We start from the raw sequence: 18,610 nt of genomic DNA on the forward strand, positions 1-18,610 counted from the left end.
TGCAACGCACTGAAGTGTTGCTTAGCAGAGCAGTTTTTGTTGAACAGCCTCTGTTTTTTGAGGATTTGGTCCTAAGCCCGTGGTCTGCCTCTTCACTTATGGTATCTGTTGCCATCCCGGACAACACTCCTCCTCACATTCATGCTTCAACTTCATTTTTGTGATACATTTGCTTTTGGTAAACAATCTTGCAAAGAAAGCCTTGCTCATAAAAATATTTGCCTGATAAATGGGGTCACAAACGCCAGTCTAGTGCATCCATGTGTTTTATACACAAGGATGTGTGTGAACACTTTCTAGCGGTATTCACTCAGCTACAGTTGATTGTGATGAATCAGCTCTTATAAGTCTGGCACTACTTTGAAAAGTGGCTTTGTATAAATGGCCGGTGCTCTACATACATTGTCTCTCGTTGGCTCCCAGTTCAGATGTATTCAGCTCTTTTCCTGCAAACTCCCCTTGGAATGTGAAAGCCAAACTGAGTTCTTGCCAGACCACACACACTATTAATAAAAGAGACTCTGCAAACAGAGCTCCCAAGTCTCCTAATGATGCACAAGCCAAAATAGGACCCAGCTTGCTCTCTGAGAGCTGTATTCACTCTGCAGAGTTAACAGGAATAAAAAGCAGTGAAAATTCATTCTAATCAGTCAGGTCAGTAGGTAAATGTTAGCTATTTTAAAATGAGACTACCTGCACCCCAGTATGACTTGGAGTATGCTGGAAATAGATGAGTGAGTAAGAAGGTGCTACATTTATAGTCACTTGTAAAGTGGAACTGTATTCCACAGGGCAAATTCTCACCCTAGCTTGCTCCTCTTGTGCCAATCAAAGGAAGAAGAGGGTGGTCTTAGCTTCCCTGTAATATATTCCTCCAATAGGGGTTTGGGGGGGGGGGATCTCCAACAAGCATAGAGCTAGTGGACCTAGTTTAGTTTTTCCACAGCTCATGGTGCAGGAGGAGTGTCAGGGAAAAGGGTGAGTCTGCTAGAGGTGGGGATAGTGAATGGCTGGTGTGTGATAGACTCTGGCTGTCATCACCTGAGAATGGTACCCTGGGGACCACTGGCAACTGGTGTAGGTTAGATCAGCTCAGATGCTGCTCTAACTTGTGCCTCTGGTTGGGCCTAGCAAGAGAATCAGAGGACCATAGTAGGCTGCTCAACCTGCCCCAGTGTCCTGTGTAAAGAGGACGTAGCAGGAATCCAGCACCGGGTGTTGAGATACAGTATTACATCTTTCACCTGCAGCTGTGACTCTTGCAAATGAAACCCAGTTAAAGAAAATGAGTTTCTCTCCTTTGGCTGAAAGGCAACTGATCCCATAAAATAATTGCTTCTATCTCAAGCTTACTCCTAGGGCTACCATATTTGAACTTTCAAAAAAGAGGGCGCCCCTGAGAAGGAGTGTATCTGTATCATATCTACCAGCTCACATTATATTATATTATATTATATTATATTATATTATATTATATTATATTATATTATATTATATTATATTATATTATATAACACATTCATACAACGCGAGTTGGTAGATACTGATACAGATACACTCTCTCTCAGGGATGTCCTCTTTTTTGAAAGTTCAAATATGGCAACCTTATTACTCAGCAGCCAGATTTCTTTCTTTGTTATCACAGGCTGAGAAGGAAAGCAGTCCAGTGTCCGCTTTCACCTACTGCTGCATTAGATTCAATTCATTATCTTAATCCCTCTATTTGTTTACAGTACCCCTAATCCAGATGCATTACAGCACACTATGCTGCTCTCACAACAGAACAGGAGAAAAATGGCCAGCAGTAACAGCTGGAAGCACAATATATGGTATGTGAACTCTGTATTAAAGGGGCATGCTATTTATGGGTTTCTGAGGTGAATCTAGATGTAAATACACTTGTATCCTGTCTTGATGGTATGGTCAAAGCCCCCTCTAAAAGATAGGCAAACTTGTGTGTTCAGCAGACCATGACAAGCACATGTGGAGCCAGACATTTCTGAACTGAAACGCTGCTTGATGATGAACATCCAGGAATGGCTCAGGATTCTAAAGGCTGCATCTGTCACTTTGGAGAGGAGGTAACTAGAACAGGTTAGGAAATCCATGTGGATTCCACATTGGCTGGAAATGACTCTACATGCCCTCTATTCCCACATGCTCTGACTTTGGATGGAGCAGTATATTCACATTCAGGTAAATCATGTACAGATTGAACCTCCCTAGTCCAGCATCCTTAGGACCTGACTGCTGCTGAACCAGAGAATTTGCTGGACCACAGGAGGTCAATATTGTCTAGCAGCATTACCAACTCTTCTACTACTTCCTGGACTCTTAGAAGACATTTAGGGGTAAATTAGTGCTAAATAATAGCATAGAACACTGAGAGCCAGGACTGGTGGCTGTAGACAAACTTTATGGAGCGGCGGGAAACTTGGCCACACCTATTATAAGTGGGCATCTAGTTAACTATAATCATGCCAGGCCACCGATGTTACCAGACCAAATAATGCAGGACTAGAGAGGTTCAACCTGTATTTTCAGCTGGTTCAACCTGTATTTCCAATTAATGTGGAGTTAATTTAAATTGCCCATGCATATCTGAGGGGCCAAAATAAAATTTAAAAAAATCTTTGTTCTTCATTTTAAGCAGCGATTGCCTTAAGCTTTCTTTCTATTCTAAACCAGCATTCAGTCCTATGACATACTGAGTCCTCTAGCTATTGCAGGTACTCCTGGGGTAATTAACAGCCTTCATAATACTCTTGGGAAATAGGACAGAGCTGTTCTCCCCATTTTAGAGATATGGAACTGAGGCCCAGAGAGACCAAGCAACATGCCTGCAATCCCACAGGAAGTCTAGGAGAGCTGGAAGTTGAATGGAAATCTCCTAATCACTGGTCCATTCTTCTGTTCTTGCAAGATGCAGAGGTACCTACACCCTGCACATTCAAGTCTATATAGTGCCTGTCATCAGCAATTACTAAGACAAAAATGTTATGGCTATACCTCCTGTGCAAGTGGCAGGTTCCCTTTGACCTTCCATCTTACCAGTGTACCCATTCAGTTACATACAGCCTTTGTGTATTACTACTGATCTGCAAAACAGTGGGCACCATGCGACTTTGCAGTGTATTGTAAAACGCATTCTAGAGTAATAGAAAACAAAAGACTCCATCCAGAGCCCATTGAAAGTTAATGGGAGTTTTGTCTTTAACTTCAATGAGAGCAGAATAGGGACCCAAATGCATGTAGCTGCTTTTCAGGTTTTGTTTTTAAAATATGCATTCATATTCTACAAGAGGGGAATCCTTATTGTGTATGCCATGCATGAGTATTAACACTAGACTTTATTAACACATTTTGGCTTCAAAATATGGAAAGTATGTAAAAATCCACCAAATTTCCTAGGTACCACTGAAAATTGCAGCCCCAAGACCTGATTATTTAGTTTAAGTTATATTCTTATGCCTCAGTTTCAACCGTGTGAGAACGGGTTCGTAAGAGAAGCACTAGCAGTTTCTGTACTGTTCAGCGCTTGTACAGTATTTAAAAGGCCTGCATTAGGGAGGCAGCACATTGGAGGACACTGATTTCCAAAAGGGGTAGTTTGCCTTATATATCAATATTCTAATGGAAATACAACCCTAAATTATGTGGCTATTTCACTTAACTACAATAGCAAAGTCTGCAACCAAAGTTGAAATACCAGATGTGGATTCATTTCAATAATTCTCTTCTTAGGTCAACAATTTACAAAAAAAACACTGTATTGAAAATATGAGCTACATAGTCTTCTGATTCTCATTTACACTAAAAACATGGTAGGCTGTTCTGGTAGTGTGAAGTAGCCCTAAGATGTGAGTAAATTATATTTACACACCCACTTTTTGAAAAGTCTCTTTATATTGCTAGAGGAAATCCTGGATCTACTGGGAATTTCCCCATAGACTTAACTGAAGTCAGGATTTTATCTCTAAAGCAAAGTAAAGCTGCCTCTGTGTAAATGGAAATCAAGCCCATATTCCAAAACCACATATAGCCTGGTGGCTTGGTAGGTTTTAAAAATGACTTTGGTAATTAAAATGTGGTAGATGAGTAATTTTTATTACTATTAATCAGTGCTATAGTATTTGACATTTTCTGCTTACAAAATAAACAATTTGATCAAATATCAAATAGCTTTCAAATATCTGCAGATCTCCCCTGGGAGGAAGGCTGAGTTTATTTTCTACATTTATCAGAAAATATACCGTGTAAAATATAATAACACTGTGCAGAACAGAATGAAAAAATGTTAAATTTAGAACATAACTCCATACGTAAGAGAATCTCTCCCGGGGGCGTCTCTACCGTAGTCTACAGAGTGCCATTCTCGGATTCTAACAGATGCCCAACAGAGAAGTTCCAGGCCCTAAACCTCACTGTAGTCTCTTGTGTTAATGAGGACTCTTGATGCAGTTTAAGGTACACTGAGCAGCTTTAAATCAGAGCTCATCCTGCTGAAGGAAAGTTTACAATGGATACGCAGGCCAGTCTGTTAGCATTCCAGATGTGGTGCCTGTACCCTGTCTATGACCAGCATTCATTTCTGCACTCCACAGCTGGTCCATGTAAATGTGCCATATTGCAGCCCATCTGCTCAGCGAGAGCACAGTGGCCCATCTCTCTCTGACAGTGGACCATTTTATTGAACACTATAAATATTGAAATTCATAGGCATGAAGCAGCAGATTTTTAATGTTACTTAGAGAGACATTTGAGCCACAACCTTTGGCAGCAGCATACACTGTTAGTATCTCAGTACACTGTGCACCATTTGGTTCAGACTCATGAACAACTTTTCCAGAGATTTCATGGCTCTCCAATCCCAGGTAAAATGGAGTACAGACCCTATGGGATGATATTTAGTGTGAATGTCACCCTGCATACAATGTGCATTTGGGATATGGACTTTCCAGCCCTGTGCTGTGTTAAACCATATGTTAATGTTTTTATACTCAGAAAAGATTAGACTGGGGACCAATAAAGTTTCAAAACTACAAATAATAGGCTAACCGTAATGAAATGTGAGGTATTCCTTAGTCTTTTTTTCCTTCCTCACAAAGTCTATGCAGTTTTCATTTTTGAAATGGCAGCTCTATATTTTGCTAGAGGAAAACAGCTTATTCATATTTTATAATCTAATATGTGCAAATTTTGTACTAGAGAGTAAACATCTCCATTAATTTGAAATTACTGGCATCTGATCTGGAAAAGAAACAAAACACTGTTTTGTGGTTTTTCTCTTTGTTGTGTAACCTCTAGCAATGTCTGCCCTCACTGAAGACAGTAATATATATATATATATAATTTTTCTCTTCACGTCCAGGCAGAAAGTCTTTTAGAGATTAACCCTTTTCCTTTTGTAGTTAATGAGAGTTTTGGCATTAATAAAGGAAACGTCATTAAAAATGAATGCCATTTAAAATTCTCTAAAACCTTTGAAAAAAATCATTTTTATGCAAAAGGTTGACTCTGTCACAACATTAGACCACTCGCATTTCACTTTTTGAATCAGACATTCAAACCCTCAGCTATATCATGCCCATTTACAATAGCAGGGGGGATTAGATAAGTGCTCCCAGTGTGGCATTTGTTTTGTTCAGAGTTTGTGTGTAACTGTTAATGTGACAAGCTGTCTAAAAAGTTGTTCAGGTATATTAATTATATGAAGAACTGAATGCTAAGAAAAAAGATCAGCTTGGAATATTGTTCTGGCACGTATCTTGCTTTGTACATTTGTTTCATTATAATTTTTCAGTTACTCAGTCGTCTTTGTTACAATTAAAAAGAAAAGGCATCTTTAATAGTGAAGTTGTAACATTCCAACAATAAGCTGTGTCATTGTTCAAACAGTTCCCTGAGTTCCCAATCAGCAGTGTTATGTAAGGTGGCAGGTTAATAAAAGCGACACACTGAAATCATTTGTACCAGATTATCTCTCCTTCCAAACTCTGACAGATGCTAAGTCCAGCTGGTAAAAAAAAGTTTATTGGCGAGTTGGATCTGGGGCCTTCACACACTCCACAATGTTGGCTACCAATGCTTGTTTTAATGAGTCACGAATTGCCTGTTTATCTTCTGCTCCCTGCTGTTTCTGCATTTTCTCTTCCAGAACAATCCTAGAAACACATGCTGCTACAGACGCTGGAGCAATGTGTGTAGACATTTGAGCCAAATTATTATAAAGAACTCTTTCTTCTCTGATATTAAAAAAAAGGGTCGAGAATTGCACATTGCCTAGCAAATCGTTATCTCAGATGTTCGCTGTGACATGCTCAATATGGCCTACCAGAAAAAGTTGGAGACATTTGAAACCTTAACAACTACACAAAATGACACTGTAATTGGCGGGTTTTGTTGTTCATGTTCTGGCTCGGCTAAAAGTGCTCTAAACACTTTGTTTAATGATGTTACATTATGACAACACATGGCTTCTGTAGAGCAAGTCATCATGTTTAACATGCAACTACACAGGAAAAGTAGCAAGTGGCCAGAAAACAGTACCAGTTAGAGGCATTTCTCAGGTCTCAACTCCAGGAACAAAAATGCAGTAACAAACAAAGTCAGTCTGGCATTAACTTGCCTGTGCAGGGACGTACTCACTTCCTATCCACTTATAGTTACCATAACTACAGGTACCTAAACCCTGCAAGCTGTTAAGGCACTTCTGAAATGCTACCTGCAGAAATGGGTCTTTCTGGGAGTAGTTACCTTAGTGACTTATTGTGATAGGACACTGTCATTCCTTGGGACAATCGCTCTTCTACCCTGACTGGTCATTTACAGCTATGAAAACGTAAAATGCTGTATCCAACACTGGTAGTGTTTTACTCTCACTTTACATAGGTTTAAACCACCTAGTGAGGAATCAGATTCCTGAGTGGGAGAACAATATAAAAAACTATCAATGCCCATGAAGTAAGCAAGCATTGGCCAAGTAGTAAATTACCTGTCTCAAAAAAACTAGCTTCTGCACACTTCCTGCAAGGATTTTTTTGTTTCTTTTCTGGGAGATATTGAAGTAATACCACCTCCACATAACCCAGAACAGCCATGATGGCATGGCATAGTGTTTAAAGGGGCACTATTGAGAAAAACAACAATTCAAAAAACCCAAATCCTACTAATTTAGATGAGTACAATGAAAATTATTCTTAAAGTCTATTTTCTTTCTATTGTTTATGTTACTTATTGTCATGGAGCACTTCACTGTCTGGATAGTTGAAATAAATTATTAATACAATTAACTACCTGGCACTTACCTCCTTGGATTTACAGAAGTTTTCCAGCAATTCAAGAAGAGGCCCTCTGACATCCTGCCATTACAATGAATATTACAATGGTAACAAACAATAGACTATTTATTCCATCACAAAAACTTTACTCCGGTACCAAAAATGTATCTGATCTAAAGCCCATGGACGTAAATGAAAAGATGCCTATTAACTTCAATAAGCTTTGGATCAAGTCCCAAATACTGAAGTGGGTGCTCTTTTCCCCCAACTCTATGGTCTGATTTGTGACAGGATGAAGAGTGAGATTTCCAGATACAGCCATAGATGAAGGCCCACCAACGAGGCAGGCAAAGGGGGCAATTGTACTGGGGCTGTTGATTGAAAAAGGCCTGGAACTCCTTTCCACAGCCACCAGCTGTGGCGACTGAAGCCCTGGGCCCTTTAAATCACCACCGGAGTTCTGGGTGGTGCTGAAACACTGGCAGCGGGAGACTAGCCCCCAGACCTACCTATTTTGTTTGAGGCCAAACCCCTTCTGGGAGCACGGAGCTGCAGCCCACATCCTGTCCAGGGTCCTGGCCATTCTGGTGGCTCCCCTGCGTAGATGTGCCAGTACATCAAGCTATTGAGTTAACAATAATTCTAAATGGACATTGCAGTCAGAAACCATACGCTTTTACAAACCATCCACTTACATTGATTGTCATTATAATATTATTATAGTAATGCCTAAAGATACCAACCAAAATTAGGGCCTCCATGTGCTAAGCACTGTACAAACAGTCACTAATGCAAAATGACAGTTCCCATGCTAGAGAACATAGTCTAAATAGACAATAGACATGAGGGAAAATCATAGATACGGAAAGGTGAAGAGTGTTGCCCAAGGTCATGTAGAAAGCCAGTGGCTAACCCAGGAACAGCACCTCTGTCTCTGTCTCTTGTGTCCACCCACTAGAGCAGTGTTTCTTAACTAGTGGTACAAGTACCCTTAGGGGTACTCGAGAGAAGTCTGGGGGGTACATCAACACAACCGAAATTTGGAGAAAACTGAATTTTTTTGGTAATTTTTACAGCGCTTTATTATTTTTGTACTTTTTATACCCCAAAATTTCATCGCCTGCCCGGCTACGATTAACTTGTTTAAACAAATGTGTTGCAATGGTAGAAAAAAATTGTGTGTGTCTGAAAACTGTAGGTATTAGGGGTACTTCTAATTTAATCTTTTTAAAAGGGAGTACTTATAATTTTTTTAAAGGGGTACTTTATAAAAAAAAGGTTGAGAAACACTGCTCTAGAGCACACTGCCTCAACCTATGACTGCTATCACGACTTACGTTGCCATTGCTTCTCTTGTGTGCATTTTGAAATGCTTTATGTGTAATAGTATAGACATATAATGACAGAGAGAGTCAATATTATATGTTATACTGTGGGGCTCTAGATGAGTAGTTTGTACGGTAAACTACAGTATTAACTCATTAATTGAAAAAGCAGTAAGCAGTAATGTTGGTCACTTTTTAAACCCACGAGGTTAAAATTTTCCACTGTGAACCTCAGCTCAAGTCAGTATATGTCATACTATAATAATCTCTGTTAACGTCTGTTTGCCCTAACTGTGCTTCAGCTTTAGTTACCTGCTACTGAAACTTCCGTTCAGCTCCCAGCATTATGTGATTGTCTGAGTTAATAGTAGAGGCAAGTCAGTTAAAACAGCTGCCTCCTTGAAAGGGGAATGTCTACATAGGTGTGTATATAGCAGAATTACATCTGGGAGGAATTGGGCCCACTGGGCTCAAGACAGATACAATCTGAGACATAAATAGTTTAAGTCTAATAAATAAACTGCAAAGGATCGGCTGCTATTTTAATGTAGAAGAATAGACACAGCTGACTGGATTATTTGCCATCGGAAAAAGTAGAATATGACACACAATTTCCACATCCTTCAGACATCCCTTCGTAATTGTACTTGTAGTCAACGTTACTAATAGTCTAAATCTTTACAAGAGTGTTTTCAATGATAAAATTTATTTAATGGTTTTGTTTAGTGTGCGTGTTTTAAAAGCTTTATTATATGGAATCCATACTGCCCATTCATGATACACCAGATAGTTGAAATCAAAGTGTACAAATGCATTGGGCATACTGAGGATTTCTGAGGGAAGTGAGGGGGAAAAAAATCATATCTGACACCTAGGGTAGCATCTGTCATGGCAGTCGTGCTTTGCAAGATATGAGGCCAGTGTATCTCTGAAATGACAGCTTTATCTGTCCTTGTCTCTGCAGAGCCCCTTGCACAGCCATTTGGGAAGCCCTGGTGAAGTCGGGCTGATTCAGGCAGTGAGTCTCACCATTCAGCACACTAAGCTGAAACCAATCCACACAGCTGGATGGCTGCTCCTCAATGCAGCATTCAGGACATCCATTTTGTCTGGAAATGAACAACTGGGGAGGGATCACGTGAGGATTACCCGTCGTGTTCCCTCCTTCTGGGGCATCTGGTATTGGCCACTGTCAGCAGACAGGATACTGGGCCAGATGGACCTTTGTTCTGACCCAGTATGGCCGTTCTTATGACACATCTTTATATGCAGAGTTGTACCTGTGTAAGTCCCAGGATATTAGCAAGACAAGGTGGGTGAGGTAATGATGTGTTTTCCAAAAACTTTTGTTAGTGAGAGACACAAGTTTTGGAGCTTTCACAGAGCTCTTCTTCAGGTCCTTATAGTCATGTGGACCACATAATGGAAAATAAATGTTAGCCAGAGTTGAAGCAAAACTGGAGAGAAAATGAAAGAAGACAAAAGTGATTTAAAACAGCCCTAGAAGCACCAGGAGTGTCACCCAACAATATCTGGAATAAACAGGGTGATGATAAACTGCAAAAATTGAAACCTTTTATTTTATTCCAAAGATCAGATCCTCTACCCTGGGTAAGTTTCCTTTGCACGGGGCAGCTGCTCTGGGAAACGCTCAGCTGACAGATGGGCACTCTCCTCCATCCTCCTCCTGCCTCACACATAACACTGCCAAAGGGGGCATTCAGAGCAATCTGAAGTGGTGGTGGAAATGTCAGGGTTGGAACAGGATAAAGGGCTATTTCTAAGGCCAGGTTGATTCTTGACACTCCCTCCACATGGGAGGTGGAGGCTGAAAACTATCAATGTTTGTCTTATGTGCTCTGAGCACCTGAAATTCTAGCCCTATGTCCAGATGTCTCAGGGACTAATCTTGAAACAAAAAACAGGACTATGTGGCACTTTAAAGACTATCAAGATGGTTTAATAGGTGATGAGCTTTCGTAGGCCAGACCCACTTCCTCAGATCAAAAAGTGGAAGAAAATTGTCACAACCTTATATACCAAAGGATACAATTTAAAAAAATGAACACATATGAAAAGGACAAATCAAATTTCAGAACAGAAGGAGGATGGGGGGGGGGGAGGTAAATGTCTGTGAGCTAATGATACTAGAGGTGATAATTGGGGAAGCTATCTTTGTAATGGGTAAGATAATTAGCGTCTTTATTCAAACTTGAGTGTAAAGTGTCAAATTTAAGCATGAATGACAGTTCAGAGGATTCTCTTTCAAGTGAAGTCTTAAAAGGCCTTGACACCTCAATGCTATCTTATTGAAAATTACATGGTGCAACTCTTGGCAAACCATGGCACCATTTATGGGGGGGCAGTAGCTCCCTCCCAAGTTTGAGTTCCTGGATCACATGCTTGAGGTCTGCTTAAAGCTCATGCTCTGACTCCAGAGGCAGTTCTTAAATGCAGCAGTTTGAGTTGCTTGCAGATTTGCCTTTGGGGCAGGGAGTTTGTTATAAAAAGAGGGAGGGGCAGGGTGATTAAGAATAAGAAAGGCTGGCTATTTAGGTAATTAAAAGATAGTTAGATCATCATGAAAACATTGCCAGGTACTCCACTTAAAAGATAGGGGGAAAGAGTAGGAATGGGTGTTGTGCTACAGGAATCTGCATTTGGACCATTGCTGTTAAACGTCTCATAAATGCTCTTGAAAAAAGGATAAACAGTGACTAATCCAAAACGGACTGCAAAAAGTTACAAAGGGATCTCACAAAACTGGGTGACCAGACAACACAAGGGCAGATGGAATTCCATGTTGATAAGTGCAAAGTAATGCACATGGAAAACATAATCCTAATTAAACATACAAAAATGATGGGGTCTAAAATAGCTGGTACCACTCAAGAAAGAGATCTTAGAATCTTTGTGGATAGTGCCCTGAAAACATCTGTTCAATGTGCAGCAGCAGTCTAAAAACTAATAAGCTAACAGAATATTGTGAATCATTAGGAAAGGAATAGATAATAAGACAAAAAAATAAGGCAAAAATACCTTATTGCTTCTGTATAAAGTCATTGTATGCCCACATCTTGAATACTGTATGCAGATCTGGTCACTCCATCTAAAAAATAAATATTGGATTTGGAAAAGGTACAGAAAGGGCAACAGAAATGATTAGGGGATAAGGAACAGCTTCCATATGAGGAGAGATGAACAAGACTGAGACTTTTCAGCATGGAAAAGAAATGACTAAGGATGGGGGGATATGTTAGAGGTCTAGAAAATCATGAATGGTGTGGAAAAATAGAATAAAGAAATGATATTCATTCCTTCACTAACATAATACAAGAAGCTGATCCAATTAAATTTATAAGGTAATAAATTATTTTTTCATGGTCAACCTGTGGAACTCTTTGATAGGAGATGTTGGAAAGGCCCATACTATAAAAGGGTTCCAATAAAAACAAAATAAGTTCAAGGAGAATAGGTCCATCAATGGCTACTAGCCAGAATGGGCAGGTATGGTGTCCCTAGCTTCTGTTTACCAGAACTGAGAATGAGTAACAGGGGTTGGATCATGATGATTGCCTCCTCTGTTTATTCCTGCTGAAGCATCTGGTATTGGCCACTGTGGAAGACAGGATACAAGGCTAGAAGGACCTTTGATCTAACCCAGTATAGCCATTCTGATGTTCTTATATAGAGCTGAAATGTATCTGCCCCTTTGCTGTAACCCACTAGACCCCATTCCCCTTCCAGAACTGAGAGAAAGGCCAGGAGTCTCTCTCTCCTCAGAGTTAGTAACAAAGTAAGAGTATACATTAAAATTTTAAGGTTAACTAGTGTCCCTTAAGTGACTTGCCACAAGATGCCAGAATATGTTAAGTGTTAGAGATGAGTGGGTCTGATATTTATTTAATTTTCTTTCTTTTATATAGGAATTAGATACAGTGTTCCTGTCAGCTCACTGCTAAGTTGTCTGATTAAAAAAAAGCAGAGTTTTCCAGTGCCTAAGTAGTCCCAGGCTGGGGGAAGAAGGGGGGCAGGGGAGAGCAGAAGGATTTGGTCTCCCTCCCCTTTTGGTGCATGTCTTGTACTGAGCATGCTCAGTAACACTGCTGAAGCCACTGTCCTCAGTCTGCCTCCCATTCTCTTACTGTCTCTCTCCCGCTTCATGGCATACACAGGTCGCCCTCCCCCCAATCTGAAATGGTGCCCCTGTGGCAAACACTATGTTCATTGTCTTTTCTTTGCTGCTACCACAGTGACTGCCGAGTTCTCGGGTTTCCCAAGGTTTCATTTGTGTCTGCTGCCTGGCTGAACACACTTACTGATGTCCTCGGCAAGACAGGGTTAGGGGAGCATTTCTGCCAGTGTCTCCAGTTGTTAACAGAATATTTTGGAATGTGTCTTTTCTTTGCACATGGGAATCTGTATGGTCATTTGGCAGATGTTGAAATCTGCCGATTTTAATCCAGCAGCTTGGAAAAACAATGGGTGTCATACTCTGCTTTATAAAATATATGCCACGGAGAGTCCATCATCTGCGCTGGCAAAGTGAAACTTGCCCCTGCCAATTATTCATTGTCATTCTGTTGAAGGGAACACCAAAAATTCCACAAGCTTATTTTCTTTTCAATCCCATCTTTCATAAAATCAATGTGACTCTCCCAATGTGACTCTCCCCGCATTCTCTTTTCATTCAGTGGGTTTAACAATATGTTAATGACAGGAAGAAAACATACATATAAAATATTGTAAGCATCAAGACTTGGAAGGAGAGGGTAAATTTGGCTCCTGACCATGAAATCTTATTCTGCAGTTGCCTTCTTAATGGCATCTCTCGAGGTCAGTGGCTTTGAATTCTCCCGATTGTATGGGGTCACTCTGGCAGCACTGACCAAGTAGAAAAGATTCAGCCAAGGGAAACAATGGCAGAAGTCATCCTTTAAATGTCCTGCCTCCTATATCACGCAATTGATTCCGAGGCTCCCCACTACGATGTCACTGTTTGACCAGTTTGCTTTAAAACAGCTTAATTAGCTGAAAGGAAAGCTATGTCTGAGCATGTTTGTGAGAAAAAAAACAAAAAGCTCACCCCTTTCAGAAAGCTCATGCTCTGTCTTGTCGGAAATCTCTGGTTCTGAAATGAAACAACATTCCTTTCATACAGAATTAGGTCCCTGACAACAAATTTTCCTAGATCGGGGAAACATCTGATTCTGTGGTATATTGGTGTGGACATTTTTATTGTTGTTTGTTCTAAAAACCTGCTTGCCCTGCATCTTTGTTAAAAGTAAGAACTCGGTGGGGAAAGTTCATACAATGAGTAATAGCCACATTTATTTCCTGATGTGAGAGGAGATATAAACCAATCAATACTAAATTCAGTACTTTGCTGTTACTTTGTTTTCCTAGCCAGGCCAGTGGATAAAATCTACCTAAGAAACTACGTAATTGAAAATTCATATTAACATAAGATACAGTTCTAATTTCTGCAAGGAACAAACTGGAAATAAAGGTTCCAGGCAGTCCTCCACTCCTTAATCAGGAAAAACTACTGAAGTCAATGGTAAATTATTTGTCCGAGGATTAGACTTTAACTTCGTTTCTTCACTTTCTGAATTAAAATTTCTGAAATTGCCAATTGACACGTTTCCTAAAATACAAGATACCAAGGTATTTATTGCATGTCTTATACTTTTTCATTTGTCTTCTCTGAAATCAGAGCTTCAATCCTATTGTGGGAAGGGACTCTGTAATTTTTTGTGTTTTTTAAAGATGACTATTACCATATATTCCTATGAAATCCCAATTTAATAACAAGATAATAATAATGATAATATCTAATAATACTACATACACTTACTTTTCATCTTCAATTTGTTTGACAAATATTAATTAATTTATTACCTCAAAATAATATTTTGTGGCTTGGAAAGTGCCAGTATCCTCCTTTTATGGATTGGTAAACTGAGCCACAGAAAGATTAACTAACCTGTCCATAGCCTCAGGGGATTCAGTGTCAAAGCCAGAATTAGAACACAAAAACTCCTGATTTTCTGTCTTGGGTTCAAACCACTCATCCATGGTTCCCTCACAGTTACCATTGTTTGTGTGTAATGATGGTTAAGCACAGGAACCAGAGGGGAACACTTATATCTAAATCATTGCAAGGCATTATCTAATTAGAAAATGATAGGATTAGGGGACAATCTACATCCTGAGCTCCCAGGTCAGCAAACCAAAGCTACAATCTTAGAACACCTACACATATAAGTAACCAAAGTTTATGGGTTCAAGATAATTACTCACATGTAGAAAGTTATGTATGGGAGTATTTGCAGAATTGGGACTTTATACAGGTTTTTTTTTTTCAAAAATTGAGGAAAGAAAGACATTTCCCCCTTTTCCACAAAAGGACTGTAACCTTCTGACTCTTTACTACAGGAATTCATCAGTTGCAGTTATTTTCTTGTGCATTTATCTGACATTTCATTCACTCAATGGCAGCTCATTTTCTCAAGTGCAAAACTGTAACGATCTTTTTTAAAGATGCATTTTGCTTTCACTGCAAGGAGAATTGTCATCCACAAATGTGAACAAATAGGCTGTCCTTCACTGTGGCTCTCCAAATCGTAGCTAACACAAGATGTCTTTTGCAAAGAAATATACCCACAGCACATTTTACCTCAGATTTTATTATTAGTTGGTCCCCTCTGCTTAGATTTTTAGAAAGGTGAAGGAAAGGATGATTAAACCAGAAACAAAGTCGGTAATTAGCAGTATAAATCTCTCAGTGATTTCTGTAGGTCACAAAATTAACTGGTACAGACTTTGGACACATCTGCTGTTTTGGCAACTACTGCCCTTTCCGAGCATTCTCATTCGCTGGCACTAATCATATGATAGGTCTCCTGGAACTTATTTGTGTTCCCAAAGCTAGAGGCAGGCACAGTGATGAAACCCTACATTTCCAAAATGTTATAGCACATACCAGAGTACAGAACTCACAGTAACTGAAACAGAGGGTCACTTTTTTTTTAAACACTGCAGTCCCCTTGCTTAGGACACACGAAGGAGAGAAAACGTAGGGTTTTATTGTGTATTGATGAGTTGCAGCACATTGCAGTGCAACACTCATGCTTGGAATCCCATTATTAGCCTTACAAAAAAGGTGGATAGTGACAGCAACACAGGTTGTTATATTGCGGGAGGAAGGGGACCATGCCCAACAGACAGTATCAACCGTGCCAGTTTAAAAGGAGCTGCTCAGTTTTAATCATGGCTAGAGGTTCGATATTTTGGTGGCAGAGTTGCAAGCAGCTTAGAGCTCAGAAAGCAGGTAAACAGGAAAAAAGGAAGAAGTAAAACAGCTTTCTTATTTTAGTTCTTAAAATACATGGCTCCAAAGGAAATTACAACGCAGCAATCAGATGCTGTGTGGCATCAGTTCCTGCCAACTGTACTGTCAAAGAAAGAGGCCAAAGGTCAAGTGTCTTCAGCAAAACCACGTCTGATTGGCTTGTTTTAAATAATTCTTTCACTTGAGAGTCTGTCATAAGGAATTGTTACAAAATTTTCATGAAACATTTATATTCTGCATTGTTGTATTCATTGGCTCCATGTAGAGGAAGGCGCTAATAGAGTTTCAGCTATATAAGCTATAAAATACATAGCACAAAATGTTAGGCTACAAATTCTAGGGATTATAGTTACGTGCTTGCTTTCTTATCTGCTGCTCAGCTCCCCCTGTTATTTTGTTACACTGCAGAATTTGGATTGGACTCTGCAGTGGTGAGAGACTGCAGCAAACAGCATAACTGTCCCATCCAAAATAAATAAATGCAGTGACCAGAGTTGTGGGAAACACGTTGTTTTTATTTTATAACAGGTTGCATGGCATTTTTGTGGGTTTCATTCCTCATGGTTCTGAAAAGTACAAGTTCTGCTGTGCATTTAGGTTTCAAACACTCACCATACAGAGCAAAATTGCACTGAAATCCCTGACAGCCTTCCTCTGATTTGTATTGAAAGCTTTCAGAGCCCTGAGTTCCATCAGCTCTGTGTGGAAAATGAAAACTCAGCCCATGTTCATATGAAAGGCTTGTGAACCTTGGGGAGAATTCTTAGGACCATAATATAAGCTGCAAGTTCGCGTATGATGCCATTGAAACCAGATGAATTTTGTGTGGTGTCTAGTTTCATTGCAAACATTCAGTTCATCGCTGGTCACAAATAGTGCCCTGCAAAGATAAAACTCCAAATGACTTCAGTAAGAACAGGATTAGGCCACATCTGCCTAACATACATTGCTGAATGCAAAGCATTTCAGAAACGGGGTATAACAGGCAAGGGTTCATTCTTCAGATGATTTGCCTTAGGGGATGGACACTATACAGGGAAGGACGGTTGAACACTTGTCCTGGAAAGCAGGAACGATCACTAGCTGTGCTTTGTTTAGGGAAGCCTGCAGTGCCATTGTAGCACTGACTCCATGCTATTCAAGAGAGAAAATAAAAAGAAAGAGAATTAAGCAGATCTATTATTTTGGAAAGTACCCCCCCATATATTTTACTATTTCATTTGGGATTTTCTACCTTCTTTTCTCTCTCCATGGGGAAAAAGGGTCATAATGAGACATCTGGGGATGAAGTTTTGCTTGTTGCATTTGGTCAGGAAGTAGATGTCACTGTTAATTTTTGCTTCTTTTTTTCCTCATGCTGTGGAGTTTCCATTTCATATGGCTAAATTTGGTATCTTCCAAGATGGGGCCATCTCAAAGAAGAAACATTTAGTCTCATAGTCTCCCACACACTGGAGGGAAAAAAACCAGGAAGGTTCCCTGGAAATAATAATAAAAAAAAGACAGAAAAAATCCCAAAACAAAAAACAACCCACCTCCCCCAAAACACCCCAAACCCTAAAACTAAAACAAAACTCTAACATAAAACCCTGATGATAGCCTGATGATAGCCACACACACACACACACAGAACCAACTACAACTAATCCACAACCCAGAGAATTCCACATCTGGAAGAAACCATGGTTCAAGCACTCACCACATGACTACGACATGACACCTGAATGTCATCAATTTCTCAAAACTTCCCCTCACTGAAGCTGAGTTATGTTTTCTTTTTATGAACTTTTACCTCACCACAGAACCTGATACTAAATTAAAATGTGGAAAACTAGAAAAATTCTTCCACTGTCTCTGCTTCAAAAAAAATTTCCACAGCAATACCACTTACAATTACCACATTCCCATTGACAATCATAAGAAAAAAAAAAGAATAATCAGACTGGATAACAAAGAGCAGGTGAAACCACACTCCTGATCTTTACATTGATTGCTTCAGACAAAAAATTGACATCACATCCAACACAATCTCAACACTGCTGAGAGGATAGCCATACAGTCCCTAAAATCTAACAACCAGATATTGATCAAACTAGCAATCAAAGGTAGTCCTCAACCAGAAGAACTATGTTAATGAGGCCAACTAACAACTCTCCGACACCACCTGCTAGAAAGAACTCAAAAAATACCCCACACCACAGTATATCCAGGCAAAAGATGTCATCAAATCCTTCCTGACATAACACTAAGCCCTGGTCTACACTAGGATCTTATTCCGAAATAACCCCTCCAAGTTTGAATTTATAAGTGGTGCGTCATTTTGAAATAATGGGCTATGGAATTTGAACTCTGTACTCCTGCTTTTTGTCCGAGACAGAACGTCAGAAATGGTATAGGGGGCTCTGTCTGTGAGGTGGAGTGTTTTCCATATAAGGGCATGTAAATTAATAATCTTCCCCTGCTCGCTCCATCCATTGCAGTGAAAGATCAGCCAATGGGCTGACTTGTGCTCAGGCCTGCTACTCCACCCACTGCAGCAAAAACCAACCTATGGGATGATAAGTTCACAGGCAATAAAACAGGCAGGCAGCCCCTCTCTCACTGGGGATTCGCATCGAGTGAATGCCTGGCCTGATCACCCAGACGTCTTG

General features: G+C 39.9%; 1 long non-coding RNA gene across 2 annotated transcripts in view; it reads right to left on the reverse strand.

Annotated features, from left to right (window-relative positions):
• LOC142827888 (uncharacterized) overlaps positions 1–18,270 on the reverse strand; it is a 33,716-nt gene extending 15,446 nt beyond the window's left edge. The window contains exons 1-3 of one of the 2 annotated variants that reach the window (XR_012902686.1): positions 17,194–18,270; positions 13,692–17,093; positions 7,308–11,714 (exon numbers count right to left, since the gene is read on the reverse strand). This is a non-coding gene — a long non-coding RNA (uncharacterized LOC142827888). Of the gene's footprint in view, positions 1–1,481; positions 11,715–13,691; positions 17,094–17,193 lie in introns of those variants that run through there. The other variant, XR_012902685.1, reaches the window with a different exon arrangement.
• Between the last annotated feature and the right edge of the window lie 340 nt (positions 18,271–18,610).

The sequence above is a fragment of the Pelodiscus sinensis genome, chromosome 3 (genome assembly GCF_049634645.1).
Source record: "Pelodiscus sinensis isolate JC-2024 chromosome 3, ASM4963464v1, whole genome shotgun sequence".
NCBI lineage: Eukaryota > Metazoa > Chordata > Testudines > Trionychidae > Pelodiscus > Pelodiscus sinensis.